This window comes from Berghia stephanieae, chromosome 7 (assembly GCF_034508935.2).
Source record: "Berghia stephanieae isolate SIO BIC M18660-M18661 chromosome 7, UCSD_Bste_1.3, whole genome shotgun sequence".
NCBI lineage: Eukaryota > Metazoa > Mollusca > Gastropoda > Nudibranchia > Aeolidiidae > Berghia > Berghia stephanieae.
The window spans coordinates 14,455,898-14,478,065 of NC_088366.1; the positions used below are offsets into that span (position 1 = coordinate 14,455,898).

At 35.7% G+C, this 22,168-nt stretch overlaps 1 pseudogene across 2 annotated transcripts in view; it reads left to right on the forward strand.

The window, feature by feature from the left end:
• Positions 1-21,752, forward strand: part of LOC144976754 (cytochrome P450 2J6 pseudogene) — a 25,849-nt pseudogene extending 4,097 nt beyond the window's left edge. The window contains exons 1-2 of one of the 2 annotated variants that reach the window (XR_013646165.1): positions 2,475-2,732; positions 19,867-21,752. The product of XR_013646165.1 is annotated as a cytochrome P450 2J6 pseudogene, transcript variant X1 (transcript). Of the gene's footprint in view, positions 1-2,474; positions 2,733-19,866 lie in introns of those variants that run through there. The other variant, XR_013646166.1, reaches the window with a different exon arrangement.
• Positions 21,753-22,168: the final 416 nt, after the last annotated feature.

Genomic DNA, 22,168 nt, shown 5'->3' on the forward strand with positions numbered 1-22,168 from the left:
AAACGTTACTTTCTATAGATTTAGATGATAAGATCTCTCTCCCCCCCCCCCCTCTCCGATATATCAAAAGTCATAAAGCTAAGAGACTTCTAAAAGTCGCAGGTTAACTTTATCGAAAGTTTCAAATTATCTTGGTCTATCTGAATAGATAGTATGCAGATGACGTCACTCAGGCCTTTGTTATTGTTTTTGCCATCCGCGTTTGTGAGTTGTTCTCACTAAACTGTATTAACCAGACTATAAAAGTTCATGGTTACACAGAGTTTGTGTGTTGGTCCGTTATACTTCCGGATGGCAATGTTGTGAACTCCTTGGCCAAGCGCATTCTATCTATACAATGAAACAGGAATATCTGGCCATATTGGATAAAAGGCGTTCTGTACAACAGACAAGCACAGTTATATTATGAGCTAGGCTGGTAACTGAAAGTTGTGGTTGTCAACTTTGTACATGTCAACGGAACTTATAACCTATACGGTCTATACTGGTATTTGAAAGATAACATTATCAGAGGCGAAACGCACACACACACACACACACACACACACACACACACACACACACATAATGTATTTGTTAATGTCACCTTAAAGAAAGTTACGTACTATTGCACTCTAAAATAAACAAACAACAACAAAAAAAAAAAAAAACAACAAAAAACAAAACAAAATAAAACATGAACATTCAATGTTGTTGCACTCAGAGAACAAACAAACAAAAACACAAACGTTCCGTACTGTTGCACTATGAAAAAACAAAAACAAAACGACAACACTTAGGGTCCGCACTCTTGTGCTCTGAAAAAAACAACAAGATCGGTCCTTAATGATGCACTTTGAAAAGAAAAGAAACAAAACAACAACACACACGTTCCGCACTCTTGTGCTCTGAAAAAAAAAAAACCCATTCGTTCTGTTGTTGTCTGGAGGAAAAAAACAACTTGAACGTTCCGTATTGTCACACTGTGAAAAAGAAAGAAACTAACCCCCCCCCCCCCCCCTCTCAAAATACATGAACATTGGGTATTGTTGCATCCTGAGAACTGACAAATAAACAAATAAGAAAATGTCTTGCTAAAAAACAATAACAAAGAGCTGAGTGACGTCAATTTTGTCCTATCTATAATATTTTCAGCGTCTAGGGGTCTAGGGTGAATCGACCTGGTACGTATACTAACACACCATATCTTTCAAATTCCATAATGGGCCCTTTGACCTTTTTACCTGCAACTAGGACAACTGCTCTGCTGCAACTGACAAAATGCCTCTTCACATTTTAGCCAGAAAACATATAAATTTAAAAATTGTTAGATTTAAAAGACCCTAACCTTGTCAAGAAATTAAAATCTTAGACCCATCAACTCGTCAAAACGTTTCCAACTCAAGGCCTCAAAGAATTCATGAGGGTTTAAGGACTTCTAAAACATTTGAGCCATATAACCACTGTCGCACTGTAGAAAAACTCGTAATTTAATTTTTTAAATAGCCAGAAAACTCGTCCTTTAAATATCGATCGATTTAAATTAAATGACCTTCAGTTTGGCAAAAACCATCAAACCTCGCGAAGTCCCTGGTTTGAGAGCTTTTGCAAATGTGAGGGTATTTAAAATCGATCAATATTTGAAGGATGAGATTTCTGGCCAAATTCTTTAAGTACGAGTTTTTCCAGAGTGTGGCAGCTAACTGGTTGATAGATCGGTATAATATGAAATTAAAGATTTCCCGCTCATAAACATAAAGGCTTTTTGGCAGTGTTTGGTTGTGGGTGGTCGGTTAAACACACAAGGGGAGAGAGGACAGCACCATGATAGTTGCACAATTCCACCGCTGATAAGGGTAGAGGCTAGGTAGACGACACAAGTCCTCGTAGACAAATTTGCTGTAAAATCGCTAGTATTATTTAACGTTTATAACATTTCTTAACTAAGCTGTGCTGCCGCTGGTTTTTAATAATATCAAACAATATCTATACCAGTAACAGGGAGGATAAGACATTTTTCGGAAATTGTGATGTTACTGGTTTTAACACATTGAAAGATTGAAAAGATGGTATTGTCTTAACTCTCTCCTTACGAACTCAAGGAAAATCGTCACATTCGTTACGATGCAACCAACAGTTTTATCATTCTGTTTTCTTTTGTACATCACAAATGTCTATAAAAACTTGATATTGTGATGTAGAGCACATTTTGCTGAACAATATCATGTATAGGATGTACTTGTTGATTTTCTATTTGATTAAGAAAAATCCATTTTTTGTGTGAGAGAGGTAAAACATGCACATGTTACCATAACCTCAAATTGAACAACTGCACCTCTCTCGGCAAACAGTTGTAGTCCTTCAGAGCGATAAAGCCCATGGAGCGGGTGTTTATCTTGATTTTCGCTGCTCTACACGAAAGATAGCGATAACATTTTACCCCTTAGATAGGACATTACTCTATCGCAAAGCAATTTCACCAGGTCTATGACGTAATGTAGAATAAAAAGGTCAATAGAAAAGTTGTAGGAAGCGATTTAATAAATTGATGTTTAAAAATTGTGGGTATGGAGTAATTTTAAAGAAAAGGTTTCAAAGTTAAAACAGACGTAGACCAAAATTTATAAATTATTTTCCTTATTAAAAATTCTGAAACTGTAAGGTAAAAAGGATCGGAGGTGTCTTTCACTTTATGTTCGTATAGACAACAATCGGTCACTTCTGTTCGACTTAGTGATCTGAAGATATAAAGGGTGAGTTGGATTATCTAAAATATTACTAATTTTTCTTAAGCAGTATTCTGAATATAAATCATTAAAAGACATGGTAGTAAATTTATTAGCTCTTTTAATAATCCTGTCAAAGTAAGACAATCCCCCCCCCTCCCCCCCCCCCAGGCAGTGATATAAAATATGGTTATTATAGCTATAAAAACTCGATACTGTTTGGAGATCTCATTTTGCTGGACAATAATATTATGTATAGAATGTGCTTCTTGCTTTTCTGTTAGAGTAAGAAAAATCTATTTTTGTGCTGGGTGGGAAAATGACCTGTAAGTAGAGATTTAAATACTTTAATGTCTGGCGTATATCATTATACATTCATGTCATCCACGTATACACCTCCTGACGAACAGCCCCCTTTATCTAGTGCTGGGTCGAGTTTGAAACGATCAAATCGAGCGGGTTTTCGATCGAGTCCTCTAAAATCGAGTCGGTTTCGAGCGGGTTTCGAGTCAGTGACGTCATCGAGCAGTGATTCGTTTGAAAAAAAAAACACGAGCAACTCGTTTGCCACAGGAAACTTCACATACCCCTCCCTCTCTTATGTCTGTGGCTGGCTTGACTGCAGCTGGTTATGATGGGGGCTGCCAGATGGCCAAGTTCATAATTGGTTACTAAGAAACGCTTTTCTATTATTATTCATTTAAAAAAAATATTTTATTTAAAAAAAATGAAAAGATAAGTTTATCCAACTGTAGTCGATTGTTTTGTTAATCAAAACAAATGAGTTTTTCAAGGGAGTCAGAATGCTTGTGGTGTTTGGCTATTTGGGGTCTATTTGACTACTTGGGCAAGAAGAAATCTGGCTGTCTGGCAGCCTTGATTATGATCGTTCGTCGCATCACACACACATACACACACACACACACACACACACACACACACACACACACGCCATCAAACAGTTGTTGATGGTGAAGGGTTGAGACCCCCCCCCCCCCTCCCACCACCATCATCCCGCTGTCACCTTAACATTTCATATTTATGTCGCGCCAAACGTTGTCGGCCGCCCCCACCTCCCATAATTTGTCACTGGTCGTCATCGCCTCTTGTGTGTGTGGGAAAGGTCGTGCCTTTCATTTCATTATTTGAAAAATAAATGAACAAGAATGGTGTGTTTTTATTAGGTAGGTAGATAATAATAATATTTAGCAGGTTCCACACCCAGACACACACGGATTGCCCGGACACGATGATAACGATGCCGACGACAATGGATGACGATGATGATGATGATGATGATTATCGTGTTTCTGTTTAAAAAATGAAATACTTTAGCAGGTTCCACCCCCACCCCCCACACGGATAGACCGGACCCGAAGATGATGATTGTGGTTTTGCTGGCTGTTACGGCTGTGATGAGGATGATGATAATGATGATGATGATGATGATGATGATGACGATGGCGCAGATGGTGATTATTTGTTCGGTCGCTCAGTGGTACGGTGTCTCTTGTCACAAAAGCAAGCCTTGTCAATGGCCGGATGAGTGACAGTGATTGTTGAAAATTGTGATCCAGACGTTAAGTCCGTGTGTCAGGCACTTGACTCAGGTGTGAATGTATTCTTATCTTATAAGCAATGACGGGTATTGTAAAGAGCTTTAATACAAAAAGACTCCAAACAGCGATCGGTACCTACTGTACGAAATGGATGTATGGTCGATATGGCGTGCCGGAGGAATAAATTAAATTAAATGTTGTGAAGTTCATTGAGCATGGTAAATCCTTGGAAATGCGCTTTGAACTAATACACCTGCTAGACAACTCCGATTCCAATATAAACGACTGATTAATATTCCCATATATAAACTATAGTTAGCTGAAAATCTTTCTTTGTCGGGACTCCAAAAGTATGGAACGAATTAGACAAAGAAATCAAAGGGTCTTTTAGGAGCACTGATTGATTTTAGATTGATTATTACATTGAAATGTGTTGATATTTATTTTATCCATTATTATTAGGGTGGTGGTGGTGGTGGTGGTGATGATGATGATCCCGCTGATATGATGGTGATGATAAATAAATTAAACATAATTCCCTTTATTCATCCCATAGGGGAGATTCGTCTTTCGGGTCTATTCTAAGGGAAGACTGGAATAACCCAAGCGATAGCCGCAGTGCAGCGCCGCAAATTTAGTTAGGGCAAGGTGACTTGCTCAAGACCACTCAAGACCACCCATTCGGGTGCCAACCAAAGACCATACCGCTGCCCCTGATGATGATGATGATGATGATGATGATGATGATGATGATGATGATGATGATGATGATGATGGGAACTAACAAAGAATACACAGGCATCTAAAATTGAAACATTCCATATTCAAAGCTAATGTTTTACTTTAAAAAATTGAGCTTTACAATATCCACTAAATGTGATCAAAGCGCTTTGTAAAGGGGTCCCCGGTCAACAGCAACATTTAATATGTAGGACGGGACATGCCGCCTGTTAGGCGATATTACAATTTTTCAGACAAAGACAACGCTGTTAACGGCCAGGTACTCATTTTACACCTGAGTACGGTGAGAGAATGTGAGTAAAGAGCCTTGTCCAAAGACTCAACTATGCACCGAGCGCGAGGCTCGAACCCAGGACTTTCCGATCCCAAAGCGGGTGTCATACCACTAGACCATTATAATGCACGAGACCCATGGTCGACTAGAGTACTACCTATAGTTACGTCATGACTAGACCACATAGCCGCACTACTGTAGGAGTGTTCATTGATAGAGGGATGCGTGTGTGTCATAGAAATAGCCTTAGTGTGTGTGTGTGTGTGTGTGTGTGTATGTGTGTGTGTGTGTGTGTGTGATAGTCAAACTTTAGTAGGTTTAATGAAGTCTTGTCACACACGCGTGATACACCTATACGAATTTCCCTGCCACTGCCACCCAGACACACTAACATCTGACAAGGAGTGAGGGCTGTGGAAGAACCACAGACTACCGTGTGCAAACATTGGCGATTGGTATCGGATGGCAAACTGTGATCGTTTGAATTTGAAATGATTCGAAACACTCGTTACCCCTCCGCTCGCTCGAATCCTGATCGTCTCAAGCTCGTCTCACGTGTCAAGATCGTCTCAAGCTCACAACCCGCCTGATCGTTTTACGATCGAGTGATCGTTTTACTAACTCGCTCTTCCGGCATTGAGATCGAGCACTGACTCGTGGCTTGGCGCTCGATCGTCGATCGAGTAAAAGCGATCAAATAACCCAACATACGGCGAATGATGACATGTTTTAAGGGAGGACGTTCATAGCTATTTATATAAGTTAAGTTATGAAATAACAGCAGACACAGAAAAGTGGACGAAAAAATCCTGTAAAAATATTACTCCGTCTTATTAAATATAATAATACTACATTAGTGACCAAACGCGTCTGTTGGTATTACAACTGTATGCATTGAATATGACGTTTATTGGGTTTAAGAGAGAGTATCCAGAATGTGTAATTTATATTTCTGAATGTGTCAAGGATGAAATCTGACTCTCAGCAAATGAGGGAACTTGTTTTGACTCAAATTCTAGGAATGAAAAAGATTTAGTTGAATTTCAAACATCAAGTTTTCGCCGACACAAACCGTAGTGATGGGAGTGTGTAAGATAGTTAGCTTACAGTAAGTGGATTTAATGGTGTTCACAATGTTTGTATATCAGTTAAACTTGGTCATTATATTGAGTACTAGAAAATTACTTTCTTTGATTGGTGTTACTTGGTATTTGGGGAATAATTTTATCTTAGTAGAATGAAACCAGAACAACTATCTGATACTACATTATGTTATCTGGAGCCGTGACTCAGTATGCTATATTCTAATTCGGTGCTGTTTGCAATATGTTATTTTTCTGAACCATGGATACACAAGAAATGTATTTTGTTGCGGTGTTAAAATCTATTGACGTTTTTGTGAGACTCGAATTTTGAAGTGAAAAAATTGTGAATTTATTTGGAAAAGAAAACGAATATCAATGTTGAAGGTGAAGTAGTATTATTATTTTGTATTGAAATATGAAAAAAAATATATTGAAATTTTAGATGATTCCTAAAATTCTGACAAAAGACGATATTTAAAAACTTAACGAAATAACATTGAAAATAAGAACATTAGGTGGAAAAGGAAAATAAAAAATATATTTAGGGAAATATATTATATTTAGAAACTAAAAACAATAATAGAACGGCAAAATAATAATAATAATAATAATAATATCATATTGATGCTATCTGTATTTTATTTATTTAAAAAGAGGAGAGGGAGAGAGAAAATTGAATATTTCAGTGAGTTTTATTTTTCAAAATAAATGAAAATGCGATTACTTACTATCGAGCGTTTAGGAACAAATCTTCGAATATTAATCACTGCGTGGAATCAGCCCTATTTCAGTTGGAACTCCCAAGGGGCCATTAACCCTCCCTGCTAGCTACCTGCGTGAGGTCATTGGAGTTCAACTGGTATCAGGCAGCGCTGTGTTCAATGGGGGCAATTATGGAAATTTATGGTCTTATAATATGTCTGTATAGCGGGGAAACAATAACAGACTCTTTCACTTTATTATTTTAATTTGAAAAATCAGTTGTCTTTCTAAACATCAGTGAAAATTTGATATTCTTGTGGTTAATAGTTTTCTTTAAATATGGCAAATTGTGGATCGAATTTTAAGTGCTTGTAAATTATGGTGCACTTAAATAAAAATTTGTTATTCAAAACTCAGCGGCAATATCTCAAGAATTTTAATAAATATCAAAAGTACATATATGCATCTATGTTCCTGTGCAATATTATCATATTGGCAGGTGATTTTCTTGATTTATTCATGGTTTTGTTAGTTCTGTATATTGTTTTTACCAATTGCGTTCCACAGTAAACTGATATGATTTATGTCTTTATGTGGTAAAATCACTCATAAAGATAATATTTTATTGACCAGTAAAGACTAAAAACCAATATTGTGTATGATTTCAATATCTCAATTTACTATCAATCTGCCTATAAAGTATGACTTCTTTACAAGAAAAAAATCAATCTCCCAACAAGGTTACTGGACATGCTACAAATATTGCAGTATCAATCATCAATTACAACTAACACTAAGCACTGGTACTGTTAAATTAAATGATTTGCTCTAACAGATGGACATAGTATGTGGACAAGAGAGGATTCAAAATTATGAGGGCATATAGTTTATTCCAAGTAGCGACCTCTTTCTCCTTATTGACCAACTACATTCAAAACGAACACACTGTTACAGGTTATATAGAATCATCTCCTTTCTTCCAAGAATACACATTCAGTCATTGTCTTATAAAGTCATCTGATATACCATTGAACTCCAGTCAGTCAAATTTAGAGATAAAACAATTGAATAACAACCAGAGTCAAATCAGTACAACACCACAGGCATACCACAGCAAGATCATTTAATTTTTGGGAAATCACTGCCATATATATCTGGACGCTTCAGTCTATAAAAAGTTAACACATTCACTTGTGCACAAAAGGAGAACTTGAACTTACATTATATTACTTATTCAACATGCAAGAATACCCTAAACATTGACACCTATATGACACTACAAAGTCGGCAATTCCCGAGAAAACCACACAAAAGCAGTACCGTATACATCTTCAAACTATAATGCCTAACAGTCATAAAAAAATATAATTTTGACTTGAATCGTAAGGGATTTAAGTATAGAAAAAAGTTATCAAGCCATTAAAAAGTTGGCTTTCAAATGTGCCCAAAACTTATAATATTTAAATCAGTTAAATGCTTAAAAAATTAGATTAGTATTATTTTCGTCTAATGATTTATATTTTATTCCTAAACTGATATTTGGACATAATTCATGGCATGGAATACTATGGGGGAGAAAATGAGGATCTCACCAAATCATGCCAAATAAGAAATTTACAATAAAAAATTCATATCTTTTAAGGTTTTACTGCCCGGACAACAAAACTTGGCATGTGTCAAGATCATCATTTTTACTTTATAATGATGCTTATTTAAATCATTTTCTGCCGCTAGGAATTATATTATTGATATGCAAATTGCAACAAATTGATTTCATTGATAGCCCAAAAACCACTAAATTGGCTCCTCTCTTATGAGCAGCCTTAAGAGGATACATTATTATCAACCATGGCATATGATGAAAGAAACCCTTGCTTTGTTGTGGTGAGGGAACAATTTTCATATTCATGTTAGCAACTGAGCAATACTATGAAATATTAAGATATGAAGTGAATAGAAAAGTGCCAGAAGACAATAGAGAATAAAATTTTTTTTTTTTTTTTTTTTTCGCGGCGGTGGTGGGGTTTGAACCTGCGACCTTATTGGTACGACAACTCCGCCTGGCAGGTGAGAGCGTGGCTCTACCGTGTGAGCTATCCACGAACACAAAAATATTCGTTTCAAACTCAAAGTCATTACTAGATCCCTCTCTCACCCACTTCTTGAGACCGCCGATTCGTTCGTACACCACCATCGCGAATAATTTTGACCAGCAGTTAAGCTTAATAGCCAATATTCTCAACACAAACATATAACATAGAAACGATTGAGACATTGAGTATGCTCCGGTGTATGGGGTGAATTTTTAATTCAGAAAAGTGAGTGGAGCAGGCACTTATGTTGGTAAAAAAAAGATATGAAGTGAATAGAAAAGTGCCAGAAGACAATAGAGAATAAAAATTTTTTTTTTTTTTTTTTTTTTTTTTTTTTTTTTTTTTTTTCCTATGAAATATTGCAACAATTAATTACCATCAGCGGCATCACAGATTTCCCCTGACCGCTACCAGTTCAACCCATGGGCTGACCCCACTAATGGGGTCGAGTTGACCTAGCACTGAAATACCGCTCAGAGGGGGAAACACAAAGTAATATTACTTTGTGGGGGAAATGGCACGCAGTGTAATCTGTACAATTAATGGCAATGTTTTGTTTAACTCAGTAACAAAGATGTGTCGATTTTTATTTCAATTTTTGTATGATACTGTTGAAATTACATGACAGTTGGTCATTATTTAATGTTGTTATGTTTTATTTTCTGTCAAAATGACTCAAGCAGATGATGGCAATACCAACGATTATAAGTGTTGATGATTGAAGAATGTCTTATCGTATTTAATGTCAGGGGCGTGGCTATATTGGTTGATTTGGTGCTGGCACCACATCCATCTTTTTAAAATGGATTATAGCATTGAAAAATAAAATAAAACTAAGAAAAGGTAAATATCGCCTCTTACTTCTTTGACTAAGTCTTTTCCTGTATATTTGTTTTCTATCTTTTGTATTTACAAATATAGCATGTTTTAAGTCATTTTCTTCTGATTCTGGCACCACCTTATACTGTAAGCACGCCACGCCACTGTTTAATGCTATATTATTACATCATTGATTATATTTTTACCGTCGATAAGGATAAATTGGTAGGTTGATATTGACTCTTTGAGATTCATGCGGTTTATAATGACAAAGAGCAAAGTTTTATATCTGTTTGTTTCCTTAGTAATAAATGTGTGGTTAACGCAGCCAAGTAATTGACAACAGAGCTAATTTTCTTTGTGTAATGAGATATGGCGTTGCAATAGATTACATAAGACATTTTGATTTATCACCAGAAATTAAGTTGAAATTGATGTATGCAGAATATGAGTCAATCATTGTGATGTTTTGTTTTGAAATGCGTTTCATCGTAAGTTTTTTTAAAGGAGCAATATTCTCATATAACAAATTAACGGACTTTTGATTTAAAGGCGGAGAATGATAAGGAGATAATATAAACACAATGACGGAGTATTAATTATTATGAAAGACTGATGTCTTGTAATCGGAGTTAAAATGTTATTACGGAAGAATAACAAAATATTGAAAGGCATTATTATGTCATATGAGCTGATAATATTTGTGACACAAATGGTTAACTTGTTAAGAATCAGCGAATTATAACCCATATGGTAAAATGGTGTAAATGCATATTGGGTAGATAAGCGCAGTGATGTAAGACGCGGTAATTAATGTGTACACGGTTTAAATTACGAGACGCAGGAATGATGCGTTCGGGAATATTTTATTTTGCGTTTGATTAAAGCGCATGGTTTAACATTATGAAATGATGCAGAAGGCGGTGAATTTTTATAAATACGTGGCGTGTGGTTAAAGCGCACAATTTTATCAATACTATATTATTATGAGGTGTGAGATTACGTCGCAATGAGTTATATAAATGTAGTATGATGGTTTCATACTTCTTGTATTTTTTTAAATAGCACTTTCTGTTATGGTTTCCTTCTATTCGTCTTGCGGTATGCTGCGCGCCGTCGCACTTAAGTGAGGAGAAAGGATAAAACCAGTGGCGCACCTCGCTTCAACGTCATTCGCCTCCCGACTCACGTCGGGGGCAATCCTAATTGAAATAAAACTATTAGATAGTAAGATTTAATAGTGTGTTATTTCTGTTTCTTTATTTGACAGGTATGTTGAACTTTTATTATTAACATTGTCATAAGCATTATTATTATTATTATTATTATTATTATATTATTATTATTATTATTATTATTATTATTATATTATTATTATTATTATTATTATTATTATTATTATTATTGTTGCTGTTGCATTTATTGTTTTAATTATTGACATCGTGATTTCTTATTTTATTCATATCATTTCCGTGGATTGTTAATGCCTTTGTGTAATGACAGTAAATCGAATACGTGCCAGTATAACTTGTATCTGTCATGAGGAAAATACTTAGTCTAATTAATTGATTACATGAGTGCTAGCAATAATCTGTTTATCACGATTACAAACTTACCACGATCTTTATTACTGGTGATTTGTAAATAATATCGGCCTACTCTAATGTTGTTGGTATAGTTATCCTGTCACTGTCACATCCCTTCCATCTATCCATCTATATCTCTCTGTATCTATCTATCTATCTATCTATCTATCTATCTATCTATCTATCTATCTATCTATCTATCTATCTATCTATCTATCTATCTATCTATATCTACATCCATCCATCTACCGACCGACCTACGGACCTATCTATCTGTATACTTACTAATCTGTCTGCCTATGCGCATATGTACCCATCTTTATATATTTACCTTTTCAATTACTTAGTATGAGATTACAGTTGGCTACATATCAATCTACCCAATAATCTATTCAACTATCTATATGCCTGTCACCTGATACACATATAGGCATAAGTACCTATTGTCTGACTAGCTGTATGCTCAGTTATCGGTCTGTCTGTCAAGCTTTCTTGGTCATTAATCGTTATAGCTGTATAATGTCCTGATGATGCCCTGCATCATAGAATTATACCAAACTTCTGAGATTGTTGGTAGTGATTTATATCTTATGCTTTTATGCTTAATGATGTTGGCATATTCGATGCCATTATCTCACTTGGTAAATATTCATGTTTTATTGATACATTCGATTATCATTATATTACTAATTTTGGCAGTATCGCCACTCGACTTACGTTGAGGGCTGAGTGCCAATCTTCATTTTCTATTCCATTATATAACATGCATTGGCCGTATCGCCACTCGACTTACGTTGAGGGCTGAGTGCCAATCTTCATTTTCTATTCCATTATATAACATGCATTGGCCGTATCGCCACTCGACTTACGTTGAGGGCTGAGTGCCAATCTTCATTTTCTATTCCATTATATAACATGCATTGGTCATTCGCCTCCCGACTCACGTCGGGGGCAATCCTAATTGAAATAAAACTATTAGATAGTAAGATTTAATAGTGTGTTATTTCTGTTTCTTTATTTGACAGTGTCGCCCCTTCCTTAGAACCAATCACGACCCTGAGCATTGCGCGAGAGAAAAACTCAGCATATCTCTTGCGCAAAATAAGATCTTGTTTTGTTCTATCACTCCCTCTTCATTCGTCCCAAGCCTCAAGAAGCCTGCCACGCTGCCTCAAAATAGCGGCACTGGCAACTACACACATCTCATTCTCAACAACAAAAACTACACCTTATTATCAAGAAATATCTCGCCACTAAACCTCTCAGAACAACTCCATACATCCTCCCTATCAAATCTCTCTCATTTACTCCATCGACTATATTACACCTTCCTCATTAAAAACTACACGTAACTTGAAGAAAACTACAAAGAGGCTTCATTATTGTATGTACCCCCTGCAACCCAAATAACAAGATACCACAATAACAAGATTATTACATAAATATTATTATAAGCCTAGAGCAAATGCGCGAGACATTGGCTTTTTATTGAGCAGATTGTATATTGTTTCTGCGAATATTTTCATTAAATTTTTCTCCTATCGATTTGCTTATAACTGTTGTAGTTGTTATCAATATTTATGAGTTATATCAAAATATTCTTTCATTACTGATTAAATTATAATCGTATATGGATTTAGATGTCTATAATATATTATTGTACCTCATATTATAAGTTGGAATCAATGTAATAATATTGTTTAAATGGAATCATACACTGTAAGGAAATACAAGGTATTGGTTGTGATATGACAGTAAATGAGTAAACATACATGGAAGCTGAGATTATCACCCATGTCGTATAGAGTTGAATTTGAGATTGAATAAGACAACGTGAGTATATCACATATGGGATTTGAACCATTCTTTCTTAAGCAAGAATATTTATATGTGATGGAATATGATGGGAATTAAACACATGTATTGCTATGAAGATTTAAGGTGAAAAGATTTTTTTTTGAAACTTTTAATTAATAGATATCTTATCATTGGTGTTGTAATACTTTAAAAACTATAATCAATATATTATATATAAATGTTGTAATCAACTTTGGTGTTGGGTAATTTAAATGTTTTAAATCATCTTTGATGTTGGGTAATTTGAAATTTAAACTTTTAAAAATATTTAATTGGTATAAGTGTTGTCACTTTGATAAACTATTTATTACATTTTATTATCTAATTTTAATAGATGTTGCATATACATTTAATATCTTACTGATTTTTAAAAAAATTGAAATTTTTAAAAAGTCAATTTAAATTCTAAGAAAGGGGCGTATGTAAGATAGTTAGCTTACAGCAAGTGGGTTTATAGTAGGGGGAATTAGGTCCAAAAAACCCTTGAATTGTGCAAACAAGGTTGAAAGCATGAAAATTACATATGTTGTAGAATATGGAAAACCCTATAATTTATTATATAGAACCACTCTGAGAGATCAGTATTAGTTGAGATACAAGGTTTTTAAAATTAGAAAATTTTGAAATGGACGACAATAATTTCTATCATTTTTATTGTGTAAACATTCGAGGCAAGCCGACCAAAGGTTGTTTTACGTCATCCTTTGGATTCCCATTGGTGACATTTTTAGCGTCGAAGCGGATGTTTTCCTTTCCCTTTACTTTCGATTCACGAACCATACAAATTATTTAATCGTAAATATTATTCAATTTCACTTGTTTTAAAGGACGTCTAGCGAGCAATATTCTATAATAATATGAGATTTTTTTCTGCATCTGATTTAATAAGTATAATCAATTGCTCTAAAACGGACGGGCAGACGGGAAGACGAGCAGAGGGGTAGACAAAACAGACTAGCAGAACACAGCTCAATAAATGCCGATAACCAGTGTTGACAAAGGACAGTGCTCCTTCTCCCCTCCTCCTGTTTTCTTTTCTTTCCAAATATACTGCTATAATCATTTTATGTGAGTTAAAACCTATTTCAGTCAAACTTGATGACAGTAAAGAGTCAGCATACCATTTACATTACTATAATTATCATCATTATCATCATCATCAACCACTATGATGCTGTATTGTGGCAAGTTATTTACTTTACGTTATTTACCTCAAAGGGACAATGGGAGAATGTTCTATTTGTACTGTTGTGTCCTTATGTACGGCACTGCACACATTTTGCCTGCTGATGTTGTGTCTTTAACAGAAAGAACGAAAGAAAGAGAGAGAGAGAGAGAGAGAGAGAGAGAGAGAGAGAGAGAGAGAGAGAGAGAGAGAGAGAGAGAGAGAGAGAGAGTGAGTTATGAAAGAATATTGCATATGCCTAATAAAGGAATGCGTTTGCATGATTTCAGATACACATACAATAGCAAAAAGAACTGCTCCCAGAGACTGGGACAAGTGTTGCCAACAAGATAACACAGACCGTTTATAATGTCCCTCTAAATGAGATTATTGAAAGTTTAAAACAAAATGATACTAAGTGGCATAAGTATTGTCGTGTAAAATTTAATGCCAACAAAATTAGGCGATTAGAATTAAAGAAATCTAAAAGAATTGCTCTACAAGAATTCCAAACTTCGTCATTTGACTTGGAGAAGTCACCGAATGATTATATTTAGCAACCCACGAGAATAATGAGACAACGTTCAAAATTATAATTATAGATTGACTATAATAAACAAACGTGCTTAAAAAAAACATGGAATCGGGAGTACTCCATTCTGTAATGACAACAGATATGGAAGATAATATTCGTGAAATAGCGTTATCCATAAAAGATTCTGATATGTTGTCATTTATTGCAGGAGGAGATTTAGTCGCTCAGGAAGCAGAAGACCGCCCTATACCATAAAATTTGTTATGCACGATACTTAAAAAAACAAGCTTTAAAAGATGTCACTGCTGATGATAATCATGATGTCACAGTTCTTGAAAGAAGTCGAGCTTTTGCTAACATTATATCTTTTATAGAAGTGTACCTTGCAACAAATGTGACGATCGACATGAACCACTGTGGAGCTTATTTCCAGAATTGTCAAAAGTGTCCCAAAAACTCATCAAATGTTCATGTAAGAGAGAATGTATCGGCACCCGATGCAAGTGTTTAAGGTCCGGTTTGCCTTGCACGGACTTATGTAGATGCGGGTGTGTGTGTGTGTGTGTGTGTGTGGTGGGGGGGGGGGGGGTCTTAGGTCAGTACAGTAATGAGTAAAATTCTTCTCTCTCTCTCTCTCTCTCTCTCTCTCTCTCTCTCTCTCTCTCTCTCTCTCTCTCTCTCTCTCTCTCTCTCTCTCCGTCGCTCCCACTCACTCCTCTCCCAACTCTCCCGCTTTTATCTACTAGTTACAACACGATAACCATCAGTTAGCTACCGTAAATGGTTACCGGTGTATTTAAAGTTTTAGAACGCACATTGTATTGTCGTGGTTATTTCCTCGGATAAGTAATGCTATATAGCAAAAAATAAAAGTGCTAAAAACGCACTGTTATGATAAATTGCCAGAGTGGTTCTATATCAGGTGTTATTTATACGGGTCATAGCTACCTATATGCCAATTTTCAGGATTAAAACCCCAATGTGCACGGTTTTAGCCTAATTTTCCCTAATACAATGAATATGAAGAAAAAATATATTTTTACGCAGTTATTTCCCTTGTTTAATATAGCTGTAATAGGTAAAATCTAAGGCCTTAAACCGATACGTTATAATTGATTGCCAGAGTGGTTCTATATCAGATGTTTTTTCTATGGGTCTTAGCAACCTGTATGCAAATTTTCATGCTTTCAACCCGAATTTGCACGGTTTTAGCCTAATTCCCCCTACTATTAATGGTTTTCACAATGTTTGTATATCAGTTAAACTGGGTCATTATATTGAGTACTAGAAAATTACTTTCTTTGATTGGTGTTACTTGGTATTTGAGGATAAAAGCATTAAATTATTGTTGGTATTTATGATTTAGGCGTACAGTATTATTTGGGCGTACAATAAATTTGGGCGTAACGTATTTGTTATTTGGGCGTACGGATTATTTGGGCGTACCTTTGATTATTTGGGGGTACAAACTGACCTTTGGTTAAAGGAATTGTGGTACAGTTTACAATAGGATATAAAACAGAGTGTTTCTGATTCTATTCTACCTTTTGATTCTGCATTCTACTTCGCTATGAGCTGCACACTTTAAACTTTTTGTGCTCACCATCATTTATTTGCTTTTACTGACTTAGAAATATTCAACGTATATTGAAAATGGTTACTTAGGCAAAATGACTTTACATTTGGACTGATTTTACGGATTTGGAATTTATGAAACTGGTTGAATTATGACCATGCTATTTTATTTGGATTTGGAATTAATCATGATTTGGATTTTGAATTTATCACAACAAATAAAACTGTAAGAAATGAGACTTGGAATCTGGACTTTTATCTGAATGTCTTGATGTTGTACATTCAATTATCATAATCGGCCCTTGAGAACTCTTTCGTCATTAATAACATCTACAACACAACGCAAAGGATACTATTACTATCTATCAAAAACAACACTGTGTGATCATCAGCCATTACATAATATGTGTGCAACTACGCCACAAGTGGTCATAATTGACGTGCACTTAGATGCAGGTCTGATAACCCAAAATGTTATGGGATCATTTTTGTAGTGGAACTACTCACAAACCAACGCAAAATATGTTCAATTATAACAATGTTAACCAGTTATGCGTTTGGTTATCATCTCAATTATTCATTCCAATTAATGTGCAGGATATTTCATTATATGGACAGTTGGTCAGTGAAAGGAATAACAATAGTGTATTCAGTTAGGTAAAGGGAAATCGTGATGATCACTTTGATGGTGAGAAGTAAGTAGTATTAATTTAGAAGACGTTCCGTCAGGAGCCGGAGGGAACAAGAACAAACAGGAAAGTCAACTGTATCAAGGATATCGGTCCCTTTGCTTATGATCGAGTGTGATTGGGACTCCCAAGATGGGGGTCATAAGTCCCAGGTTTGAGAGTTTATGGCAAGATGTGGGTCATAAGTCCCAGGTTTGAGAGTTTATGGCAAGATGTGGGTCATAAGTCCCAGGTTTGAGAGTTTTTGGCAAGATTAGGGTCATTTCATTTCATCGATATTGAAGGACGATTTTTCTGTCCAAATTTTTAAATACGTTTTTTCCCCCTTCAGACCACAGCAGTCTACATAGTGCTGCCTATCAGTAATGCACCTCTAATTAGCTGTTCTGCAGCATTTTAAAAACTTTGGCCTAAGCACTTTTACTTCAACTGTCAATTAAATTGAACTTTTGACTTACCAAAAATGAGTGACTCGATGAAACATGTTTTGATTGACAAGCTAGTGAGGGTAATTTTTATCAATTGTTGTTTGCTTTAGAACATTTTTCTTGCCAGGACGAAAGTATATTATAAGTGTTTAGTCAGTGGAAGAAAGAATTGATCATTAACCTCGAAGGCGTGTTTGATAATACGATGCTTGACTGATATAGGAAGTTATATTGACCCGAGAGCGAGACATCAATGTTATGAGGTGTCTGGCTGAGGTCAACAAGTCCCCGATTACGGTTAGAGCTTTTTGAGCTTTTATATAGCGCAATATTCACTAAAAGCGATTTACTATGGGTCCCTGGCCAACAACAACACTTATCACGTAGGACGAGACATGGCGCCTGTTTTTCTAACAGCGACAAAGCTGTTAACGGTCAGGTACTCATTTTACACTTGAGTACGGTGAGAGAATTTGAGAAAAGAGCCTTTTCCAAGGACTCAACTATGCGCCGCTCAGAGCGGGACTCGAGCCATCACCGTCCGATCCGAAGGGGAGTGTCATATCACTACAGGCACTTTTATCGTATTACAACACCTACATCTCCCCTAAGATAAAAAAATCAGGATTATTGGGTGTTTCTCATATGTCATATATTGACAATTTTTACGGCTATGAGGTCTTGTGGCATGACACTCGCTTTCGGATCGGGAGATTCTGGGTTTGAGCCTCGCTCGCTCAGTGCATGCAAATTGCACTTTACTCACATTCTCTCATCGTTATCAGGTTTAAAATGAGTACCTGGCCGTTAACAGCTTTGTCTCAGTCGGAAAAAAGTGTAATATCGACTAACCGACGTCATGTCTCGTCCTACATGTTAAGTGTTGCTGTTGACCAGGGACTCATTGTAAAGCGCTTTGAGAACTTTAAGTGGACATTGCATTATATAAAAGCTCATGTGTTTTAAACTGGTGATCTGTACTTTACTGTTAAAATTCCCAAATGAAATAATTTCAGGTTGTTGCACATAAAGAAGATATAACCTTCTCCTCATGAATAATACTAGGATAAAAGTAGTCCTTGAGAGCCATGAGGCCAATAGAGCCGGAGTTTATCCCTGTTTCTATATCATCATCATCATCATCATCATCATCATCATCATCATCATCATCATCATCATCATCATCATCATTATTTTCATTAGTTTTATATTGTACTCTCACAGTCGTGAAAAATGATCTAACATTTGGTCTAGTAATGATCAAACTATAAGTGGACAATCGTGACATTCTAACACTTGGTCTAGTAATGATCAAACTATGTGGACAATCATGATAATCTGATATTGGCTCCAATAATGATCAAACTATAATTGGACAATCGTGATAATCTGACATGTGCTCTAGTAATAGTAATGATCAAACTTTCATTGGACAAAAGTGACAATCTGACATCATTTGATCTAGTAATGATCGAACTATAAGTATACAATTGTGACCATCTGGTAATGTTTCAGGATGTACTAGATGAGGAAAATGGATTTTATTGTCAGGATGGACAGATTTAGGAAATTAATGTGTTTTGAAGTTAAAGAAATAAAACTCACCCTTCTCAATGAGGGCATTCTTTTAATTTTAAACTCAAAATTTGTAAAGTTGAATCCAGTCCTACCTTCTAAAATTATATCAAAGTTCGTAACATTTAGGAGATACAAATTGTAGTCGCTATAGTTAATTTCAAAAATCATCAATTTACCCTCACAATGATTAAATAACACCCCAAAATTAATTAGATAATATGTAGTCTGGAATCAACTGTCATTTTCAGTAAGTTTTAATGACTAAGAGATGAACATGATGTTCTGGACTAGGAGTCAAAACTTTTCGTTTTTGTGGGCAGGTCTTGTTAAGTTAAAGACTTCAATTTCTAGTACCTGTTTACCACAACATAATACCGTTTGGAGACGATTGGCCACAAATGCTAAAAACTATTCTTACTCATTGCTGATTCACAATTTTGAATTTTATATTTATTTCTTTTTTTTCTCACTACAGGACCAATCTGTTGAGACCAGCAATCTACAGCTGAATCAAGTCTAAAGTAAAGGAGGCAACATCGAATTATTATTAAGAAGAATCATCACACAACATAAAAAATTCGAACATTTTTATACTTCAAAAACAAAAAAAAAAGACTTTATTGGAACGCTTTAAAGTCAAAGCCATACAAAATGCTTGGATTACTCATCAATCTGATCACCCCTACCACTGTTTTGGTCTTTGTCTTCGTTCTCCTGTTGACCTTCTACATTCAGACCATGCCAAGGTCAATTAACATGCCACCCGGGCCATTTCCGCTTCCTGTCATTGGCAGTATTCTAGAATTTCAAAGGAAACCCGAGCAAGGAGATTACCATATTTTTCAAACTCTTGCCAGAAAATACGGCAAGCTGTTTAGCTTAAAGCTTGGATCTATCTACGCAATCGTCATCAGCGACTACAACATGCTCATTGAAGCGTTTGTTAAAAAATCTGACGTCTTCAGCGATCGACCTGAAAAGATTTTTTATATGATGAAGTACATAAACACGAAGCTGGGAGCAGGTATTGTCACAAATAGCGGTCACAGCTGGAAAACACTGAGACGTACCGCACTGACAACAATGAGAGATTTTGGCGTGGGAAAACACAGCTTGGAAGAGAAAATTCAGGAAGAAATTCGAGTTCTTCTTGACGCATTCGGTCAAAAGAACAATCAACCATTTTACACGAAACCTTTGTTCAATCTCGCCACTTCAAATGTTATTTGCCAAGTGATTTTCGGTTCAAGATTCGAATATGAAGACGAAAAATTTAAGGAACTTTTGAGAGTTCTAGACGATTCATTGAAGAACAATCCCATATTCACACCGGTCAATTTCTTCCCGTACCTTCGACATGTCCCTCACTTCAAACAGATAGCGGAGAATTTCAGTCGTACGTTGTTGCTTACATCTGAATACGTGAAGACCCTAGCCGCAAACAACGAGTCAACATACGACCAGGATAACATTCGGGATTTTGTCGATGTGTTCATCAAGATGAAACGAGAGCAAGGACAAAATGAAACGTACGACGATCGATGTATGGCCCGTGTCATTGTTGATTTATTCACCGCGGGATCAGACACAACCGCCAACAGTTTAGCATGGGCAATGCTGTACATGGCAAAATATCCGGATATCCAGAAAAAATGCCAGCAAGAGATTGACCAAGTCCTGGGCAAAGGGAAATTTCCGTCTTTGGCGGACAAAGAAAAGCTACCATATTCAGAAGCCACTATTTTAGAAGTATTGCGACTTCGGCCTACCGCTCCTGCTGGAGTTCCTCATGTCACGAATAAAGACATAGAATTCCAAGGGTATCACCTACCACAAAATACATTAGTTCTTGCAAACCTCGCATCTATAAACTTGGATCCCAAAATATTCCCAGACCCTGATAAATTTGATCCTGAGCATTTCCTCAGTAAGGATGGTAAAATTACTCACCGAGAACGGATGGTGTCATTTTCTGTAGGTCCTAGATCCTGTTTGGGTGAGATCCTGGCAAAAATGGAACTGAGTCTATTTTTCACAGCGATTCTTCAGTTTTATACCATCAGTCCTGAGCCTGGAAGGCCAATTGATCTAACTCCGGAGGTAGCCTTAATTCTAAGGCATGGGGTTCAGAACCTTGTCTTCACACGAAGAGAGTAATAAACTTATTTGAGATGTGAAAATATGTAATGGTGAAGCTGATTTTCTTGAGGATTATAGTACAGTGATGATGATGATGACGATGATGATGATGATGATGATGATGATGATGATGATGATGGTGATGATGATGATGACGACGACGACGACTAACTATGATGCTTATTAATTATAATGATGATATAAAAATGTCATGCGTATCTGTCACGAGGTCTTTCTGTGTCTGAATTGATGTGCGTAAATGTTTTACATTTCATTTTTTCAATTATTTTCCTTCTTTTAGAGCTCTTGTATTCGGAGTAAAGCTCTACAAAAGTTGTATTATTATCATTATTGTTGTTATTATTATTATTATTATTATTATTATTATTATTATTATTATTATTATTATTATTATTATTATTATTATTGTTGTTGTTGTTGTTATTACTATTATTACTATTATTATTTATTATTATTATTATATTATTATTATTATTATTATTATAATAATAATAATAATAATAGATCTTTATTGTCCATAAATATGGCAATTTGTCATTTAGTTACACTTGTTATAATGTTAAACGATAACTAAGATTGAACAGATATTTCACTCCTACTTATTTTCTCTCTCTCTC